This window comes from Salvelinus sp. IW2-2015, linkage group LG11 (genome assembly GCF_002910315.2).
Source record: "Salvelinus sp. IW2-2015 linkage group LG11, ASM291031v2, whole genome shotgun sequence".
NCBI lineage: Eukaryota > Metazoa > Chordata > Actinopteri > Salmoniformes > Salmonidae > Salvelinus > Salvelinus sp. IW2-2015.
The window spans coordinates 50931439-50940182 of record NC_036851.1 but is presented as its reverse complement, the minus strand read 5'-3'; positions in this window follow the sequence as shown (position 1 = coordinate 50940182).

The following is an 8744-nucleotide window of genomic DNA, read 5'->3' as shown; positions in this document are numbered from 1 at the left end:
TGAGTGTGTAGGGGTCCTGTGAGTGTGTAAGGTACTGTGAGTGTGTAGGGTCCTGTGAGTGTGTAGGGGACTGTGATGTGTAGGGTCTGTGAGTGCGTAGAGTCCTGTGAGTGGTAGGGTCTGTGAGATGTGTAGGGTCCTGTGAGTGGGTAGGGTCCCTGTGAGTGTGGTAGGGTCCTGTGGAGGTGTGAGGTGTCCTGGGTGAGTGTGTAGGGTCACTGTGAGTGAGTAGGGTCCTGTTGAGTGGTGTAGGGTCCTGTGGTGCAGTGAGTGTTAGGGGGGTACTGTGAGTGGTGGTAGGAGTCCTGTGAGTGTGTAGGGTCGGCGGTTGGACGGGTTGTGAGTGTGTAGGGTACTGTGAGTGTGTAGGGGTCCTGTGAGATGTGTAGGTCCGCTGTGAGGGTTTGGGCTGTGAGTGATGTAGGGTCCTGTGGTAGTGGTTAAGGGTCCTGGTGAGTGGTGTAGGGTCTGTGAGTGGGTGGGGTCCTGTGAGTGTGTAGGGTCTGGTGAGTGTGTAGTGGTCCTGTGAGTGTGTAGGGTCCTGTGAAGTGCGTAGTAGGGTCCTGTGAGTGAGTAGGGTCCTGTGAGTGAATAGGTGTGAGAGTGGTCTGTGAGTGTGTAGGGTCCTGTGAAGTGTGTAGGGGTCCTGTGAGTGTGTAGGGTCCTGTGAGTGTTGCACCAGAGCAGTGCAAAAATGAATAAAATGTCAATAAGACTACAAGGTTAACTCAGATAGTCGTGTAAGGCTATTGGTGTTATCTATTTATTAGTCGATTGCCTTGGGGAATGAGAAGCTGTTCAGAGATCCTGTTGGTGTCAGACTTGATGCCACCGGTAGCGGCCTGCCGGTGTGGAAGCAAGAGAGAACAGTCTATGGCTGGGTGGGGTTGGAGGGTCTTTAACGGTTGTTCAACTTGGTTGGACATCTTGGAACCTGCTCCACTGTCGCCCCGTCGGATGTGGATGAGGGCGGCGTGATAGTCTCCACCGTTCCTGTATCTACATTGAATCTTACGACGTTGAGAGAGAGGTTGATTGCTCCGGCGCACACACTGGCAGGTCACTGACCTCCTCCCTGTCGCTGACTCATGCGTCGCGCCGGTGATCCAGCGACCTCCACTTGTCCATGGTCCGTCAGCAAACTTAAATGATGGTGGTTGGCAGTCCCGTGCGCGGCCAACGCAAGTCAGGGATGAACAGGGAACACATGGAGGGCGACTAAGGCACACCACCCTCTGGGGCCCCGTGTTTGAGGAGTCAACGTGGCCGGAGATGACGTGCCTACCCTCCCAACCTATGGGGTCGGCCCGTCAGGGAAGTCCAGGAATAAAGTTGCAGAGGGCCCGTTGTTCAAACCTGCAGGAGATCCTAATGCTTGGTGACGGAGCCTCGGAGGGGACAATGAGCATGTAGTCGGAAGTGACAGCATTCTCAAATAGGTATCCTCTTTCTAGGTTGGGACGGAGGGCAGAGGTGGGAGCGCCAATTGAGGATGTGTCGTCAAATGGATTGGTTGGGTGGGTCGGATATGACCAAATTGGGCAGTGGTGGTCTAGGTGGCTGGATGGTAGAGTCAATGTGTATCATAACCAGCCTCTCAGAGCACTTCATGAATTACAGTCAATGAGTTCTATAGGAAAAGAAATGATATGTGTTCAATCTTTTTATGCTGATGATGTTAAGGGAAGACCTCGGGAAGAGTAAAGGCTCTGCCTTGGCAGAGAAACTAATGGCGGATCCATACACTAACCGCCAGGAGAGTAGCTGCTGCCGTTGGCCAGGGAACTAATGGGTGATGCCAAATAAACCCCAGGAAGAGTGGCTGCGCTGCCTTGGCAGGAACTAATGGGCGATGCCATAATAAACCCGCCAGGAAGAGTAGCTGCTGCCTTGGCAGGAACTAATGGGCGATCCATCAATAGAACCCCAGGAAAGAGTAGGCTGCTGCCTCTGGCAGGATATAATGGGGAGTTCTAATAAAATCACCAATAACAAATCTAAAACAGTGTTGGGAAATTACAGGACTGGTGACAGAAGAGAGGTTGACCATTACCGTGCGAATATGCCTGCAACCTGTTCGGCCTCCCCGGGGAACTGCTCTTGAGAACGCGCCTGGAAATGACCGTCGGGGCCCGAGGCCATAGCAGGCAAGTTTTTTCCTAACCATAATTATGGTATTATTGAATCAGTCTTTGAGGTTTTTTCTCAGAGTGGTCTGCTTTAGATATCAGGGAAAACCAATAAAGGTGGGATTTGGTGGCATTCATATCGGAGTCATTAAATATGTTAAGGAGGGGTTATATCTGCCCATTAGTAGTTCTAAAGCGAGTCACACTGAGCGTGTAATTGATGCTAATTTGCTTTATAACTTCACATAATATGAGACATCAGAAGTAGTAGCGACTTTGTCCTCTGTCTCTCTCTCTGTCTCTCTCGTCTGTCAAAAGTGTAGCACTCTGTCCTCTGTCTCTGCTCTCTGTCTCTCTCTGTCTCTGCTGTCTCGTTTCTCTCTGTCTTGTTCTCTCTGTCTCTCTTTCCTCTGTCTCTCTCTCGTCTCTCTCGTCTATCTCTGTCTCTCTCCTCTCTCTTCTCCTATTTAATCTGTCCATTGTCTTCTGTCTCTCTCTCTCTTTCTCTGTCTTCCTCTCTGTCTCTCTCTCTCTGTCTCTCTGTGTCTCTCGTCGTCCTCTCTCGGTCCTCTCTGCTACCTGTCCTGTCTCTATGTCTCTCCGCTGTCTCTACCGTTTTCCCTGTCCGCTCTCTGTCTCGTCTTCTGCTCTTTCTCTGTCTCATCTCTGCTCTCTCTCTCTTTCTCTGGTCCTCTCTTTCTCTGTCTCTCTTTCTCTCTCTCTCTCCTCGTCTCTCTCCGTCTCTCTCTCTCTCTCTCTCTCTGCTCTCTCCTCTCTCTCCTCTCTCTCTCTCTCTCTCCTCTCTCTCTCTCGCTCTCCTCCATCCCCAATAACCTTCAGTGTAGCTGTATGATAGTTTTCCCCCCACAAGTATGTGGTTAATTCTCGCAACTTTTAGTACAAAATTACAAGCAGATCAACGAAACGGCACTTTTTCTTTTTACAACACACCAAATCATACAGTCACTTTTTCACCAAACCTAATCAGTGTTTCATCTAGAAATACATGTTTTACATTGCAATACAGAAATAAATAGCTTTTTATACTCTTTATTTTATTGTCTTTTGTTAAAATACATTTTACTATTACTTAATCTGACTGCTCTTAATTGATAGTCACTTAGACGTTTGGTAGACCCATAGATTTGTCTCCTGCATAGTAGGAGAACTGAAAATGTCTGTAAAGTAGAAACATAAAGATATATATATATATATATATATATATATATATATATATATATATATACTTGAATGTACTATTATGACGATGACTATTAGGATTTTACTTAACAGTAAGTTTAAAAAATATATATATATTGACAGAGATGTACTGTATGCAACAAATCAAATCAAAGTTTATTGGTTGCATACACAGATTAGCAGATGTTACAGCAGGTGTCATCATATAAATTAGCCCTTACAGAGCTTGACATTCAGGTAAATTATTAAGTGGCTCACCGGGCCAATGCCAACTGAAAGTTACTTGCCCGATATAATAATTTTTTTTTAAATCCCGGTTTCTGAGTTTTCCTATTTTTTTTCCAGGTTTTCACTCTGGATGTTCTAAGTCCACAACAATGCTTACAACGCATCAGGAGACCACTTCTGAGGTCTGGGAACAATCCCCCGCCAAAATATTATTGGAGGGTGTCTTTGCCCTTTAATTTAATTGCATACCTAGCAAGACCGTTGTGTCTGGCTAGTGGTGTTTTTGTGCTGTATTTTTGTCATGTATGGTATAGGCATTTGCAAAATAAATACCTCGCGATTGATTGGTACAAATCATCATGATATCATTCGGCCAGGTATTTATTTTACCTTTATTTAACTAGGCAAGTCAGTTAAGATCAAATTCTTATTTACAATGACTGCCTACCAGGGAACAGTGGGTTAATTGCCTTGTTCAGGGGCAGAACGACATATTTTTACCTTGTCAGCTCGGGGATTCGTTCTAGCAACCTTGCGGTTACTGGCCCAACACTCTAACCACTAGGCTACCTGCCGCCCCAGGTAGGCCTACTTTGCGGTCAACATTTAACTGGGAAGGTTTTTGGGGAAAGCCTTTAAATGTTTATTCAAACAACACATGATGACTGAATTGCACATCGCCAAGATTCAACCAAAACTTTGGATCAAGCTTTTTTAATACTTGGTTTACAAACCCATTGTTGCAAAGCTATTTAAATACATCTTGATAAAAATTAAAAAATAAACTAATTGTGAACCAAAAACAAACGTGACCTGCTAAAAAAAAAAAGAACTAGCACCCTAGCGACCAATAAAAGATTGGTGTCGCACAGCCAAGTCAAAGGGTCGCAAATGTTCTGGTCTCAGATGTGAGCCCTGACCCTTTGACCCTATCCCAAACCTTAGCCATTACTCACTTTAACGCTATCCCAAACCTTAGCCATTACCCACTTTAACGCTATCCCAAACCTTACCCGTTACCTACTTTAAAGTAGGTAACGGGATAGGGTTTGTGATAGGGTTAAAGTAGGTAACGGGATAGGGTTTGTGATAGGATTAAAGTGGGTAACGGTTAAGGTTTGTGATAGGGTTAAAGTAGGTAACGGGATAGAGTTTGGGATAGGGTTAAAGTGGGTAATGGTTAAAGTAGGTAACGGTTAAGGTCTGTGGATAGGGTTAAGTCAAGGTAACGGATAGGGTTTGTTGATAGGGTTAAAGTGGGTAGGGATAGGGTTTGGATAGGGTTAAGTGGGTAATGGTTTAAAGTAGGTAACGGGATAGGGTTGTGAATCGGGTTAAGTGGGTACCTGGTTAATGTTAGGTAACGGGATAGGGTTTGGATAGGGTTAAAACAAAACGGTGGGATAATGGTTAAAGTAGGTACGGGATAGGGTGTGGGATAGGGTTTAAAGTGGGTAATGGTTAAAGTAGGTCACGGATAGGGTTTGTGATAGGGTTAAAGTGGGTTAACGGTTAAGGTCTGTGATAGGGTTACCCTATCACCCAACCCTATCCCCCGTTACCTACTTTAACCATATCACAAACCCTATCCCGTTACCTACTTTAACCCATATCACATAACCCTATCCCGTTACCCACTTTAACCATATCACAAACCTATCCGTACTACTTTAACCATATCACACCTATCCGTTACCGCTAACTTTAACCATATCACAACCCTATCCCCGTCTACTAACTTTAACCCTATCAAACCCTATCCCGTTACCTACTTTAACCCTATCACAAACCCTACCGTTACCTACTTTAACCCTATCACAAACCTTACCCGTTACCTTACTTTACCCTATCACAAACCCTATCGCGTTACCACTTTAACCCTCATCAGCAAACCCTATCCGTTACCCACTTTAACCCTATCACAAACTTACCGTTACCTACTTTAACCCTATTCCAAACTTTAAACCATTACCCACTTTAAACCCTATCACAAACCCTATCGTTACCTACTTTAACACCTATCGCAAACCCTATCCGTACCTACTTTAACCATTCCCACTTTAACCCTATCCGCAAACCTTAGCTATTACCGCACATCACAAGTCTATCCGTTTACTATTTAACCCTATCAGAAATCTTAACCAGTCCTAATGAATACCTAAACCTTAGTCGTTGTTCCCCCTCCTGGACAGGACATATATACAGGCTAGTGATTCCCCTATACATTACAATATAAACAGGCTAGTGATCCCTATACATTGACATATATACAGGCTAGTGATCCCTATACATTACATATATAGACAGGTCGTGATCTCTATACATGACATATATACAGGCTAGTGATCCCTATATCATTCATATATACAGGATCGTGATCCAACATGACATATATACAGGCTAGTGATCCCCTATACATTACATTATACACGGCTAGTGATCCCTATACATTCATATAGTCAGGCTAGTGATCCATACATTACATATATACAGGCTAGTGGATCCCCTATACATGAATATATACAGGCTAGTGATCCCCTATACAATTACATATATAGGCTAGGTGAATCCCTATAATTACTATATCAGGCAGTTGATCCCTATACATGAATAATATAACAGGTAGTGATCCTAATACATTATCATATATACACGGCTAGTGATCCCCTAAGCCATGACATATATACATGGCTCGTGATCCCGCTATAATTACATATATACAGGCTAGTGATCCCTATACATGAATATTACAGGCTAGTGATCCCCTATACATGGACATTATACTAAGGCCTAAGTGATGCCCCGTACTACATGACATATATACAGGCTAGTGATCCCCTATACATTACATATATACAGCCTAGTGGATCCCCTAACATTACATCTATACAGGCTAGTGATCCTATACATTACATATCTACAGGCTAGTGATCCCCTATCCATGACTTATATCAGGCTAGTGATTCCCCTATACATTAATATATCAGGCTAGTGATCCCTATACATTACATAATTACAGGCTAGTGCTCCCCTATACATGACATATAACAGGTCGTGATCCCCTATACAGACATATATACAGGCTAGTATCCTATACATGGAAATATATACAGGCTAGTGATCCCCTATACATTACATATATACAGGCTAGTGATCCCCTATACATTACATATATACAGGCTAGTGATCCGGTAGCGTACACAGATTTGCAGATGTTATCGCAAGTGCAACAAAATGCTTGTGTTTCTTGCTCCAACAGTGCAGAAACACCTAGCATTACAAAACAATACACTCATAATCCAAAAACGACCAAAAAATAAATATATATATATTTGTGGACCATTCTTGATACACACGGGGAACTGTTGAGTGTGAAAAACCCAGCAGCATTGCAGTTCTTGACACACAAACCGGTGCGCCAGGCATCTACAACCATAGCCCGTTCAAAGGCGCTTAAATCTTTTGTCTTGCCAATTCAACCTCAGAATGGCACACATACACAATCCGTGTCTCAATATTCTCACAAGGCTTAAAAAATTAATATTTAACCTGTCTCCTCCCCTTCATCTACACTGATTTGAAGTGGATTTAACAGGTGACATCAATAAGGGATCATAGCATTCACCTGGATTCACCTGGTCAGTCAATGTCATGGACAGAGCAGCTGTTCCTAATGTTTTGAACACTCAGTAGAGAATGGCTCATAATAATGTCTGGAATGGAGCAAATGGAATGGCATCAAAGACCTGGAGATGATGATGTACATGATACCATTCCACTGATTCCGCTCCAGTCATTACCACGAGCCCGTTCTTCCCAATTGAGGTGCCACCAACCTCCTGTGGCTTGGACAGTACATGAATATAAAAGGTGTGTACAGCAGTAGTTATCTAGGATGAGCCTGGATTAGAATACAGTATATACATATGAAGTGGTTAAAACAGCATGAAAGTGACCAGTGTTCAATGAATCTATCTACTGTAGGTTCAGGGCAGGGTACTGGGCGGAGGCCGGCTAGTGGTGGCTGTTTAACAGTCTGATGGCCTGGAGATAGAAGCTGTTTGTCAGTCTCTCATTCCCAGCCTTGATGCACCTGTACTGTCTCCTCCTTCTACATGGTAGCGGGGTGAACAGTAAAGTAAAGCATGTTCACATCTTTAAGCTCTGTGACCCAGGAGTAATCCATATGGACTTTCTCCTAATGCTGCTATTCTCTATATTGATTTTGCCTAAAATGCAATCTGTGTACCTCCAAAAAAACACTCCAAACACTCTCATGAGCGTATACGTTTTAGAGGCTAAAGAAACTGGCAAAATCATAAAACAGCTATAACACACACACACACACACACACACACACACACACACACACACACACACACACACACACCACACACACACACACACACACAACACAGCTACTTGAAGCTGTAACAGTACTACTCGGGACATGGTTTAATGACTTTGCTTGTTGTTGATGATGGGTGAAGCCTCCACAGCTCTTTGTTTGTAGTAAAAACACCCTGCTATTTTTAGCACAGGGTTTGATTATAGCCAGCTAGCTTTTATAGTGGAGCGATAGTTACGTTTCCACCAGCATATAATTTAAGTCAATAAGTCTGTGTGCACACACACACACACACGCACACACACAAACGCTTGTGGACGTATGGACACACACAAACAAAAAGACACAGTCACAAACACACCACACACACACAAGACACACACACACACACAAACACACACACACACACACACCACACACACACACCACCACACACACACACACACACACACACAAAACACACACACACACACACACCACACACACAACACAACAACACCACACACCACACACACACACACACACACACACACACACACACAACACACACACACACACAACACACACACACACACACACACACACACACACAACACACACACATCACACAAACACTTGTGAACGTATGGACACACACACACACACACAAAGACACAGAACACAACACACACACACCAAACACACAGACCAACACAGAGGCACACACATGTGCACACTCACACACACGCACAACAAACACCAGACACGCACACACACAGCCACACACAACACACACAACACCAACAAACAGCGCACACACAACACACCAACACACACACCACACAGGCACACATCAAACC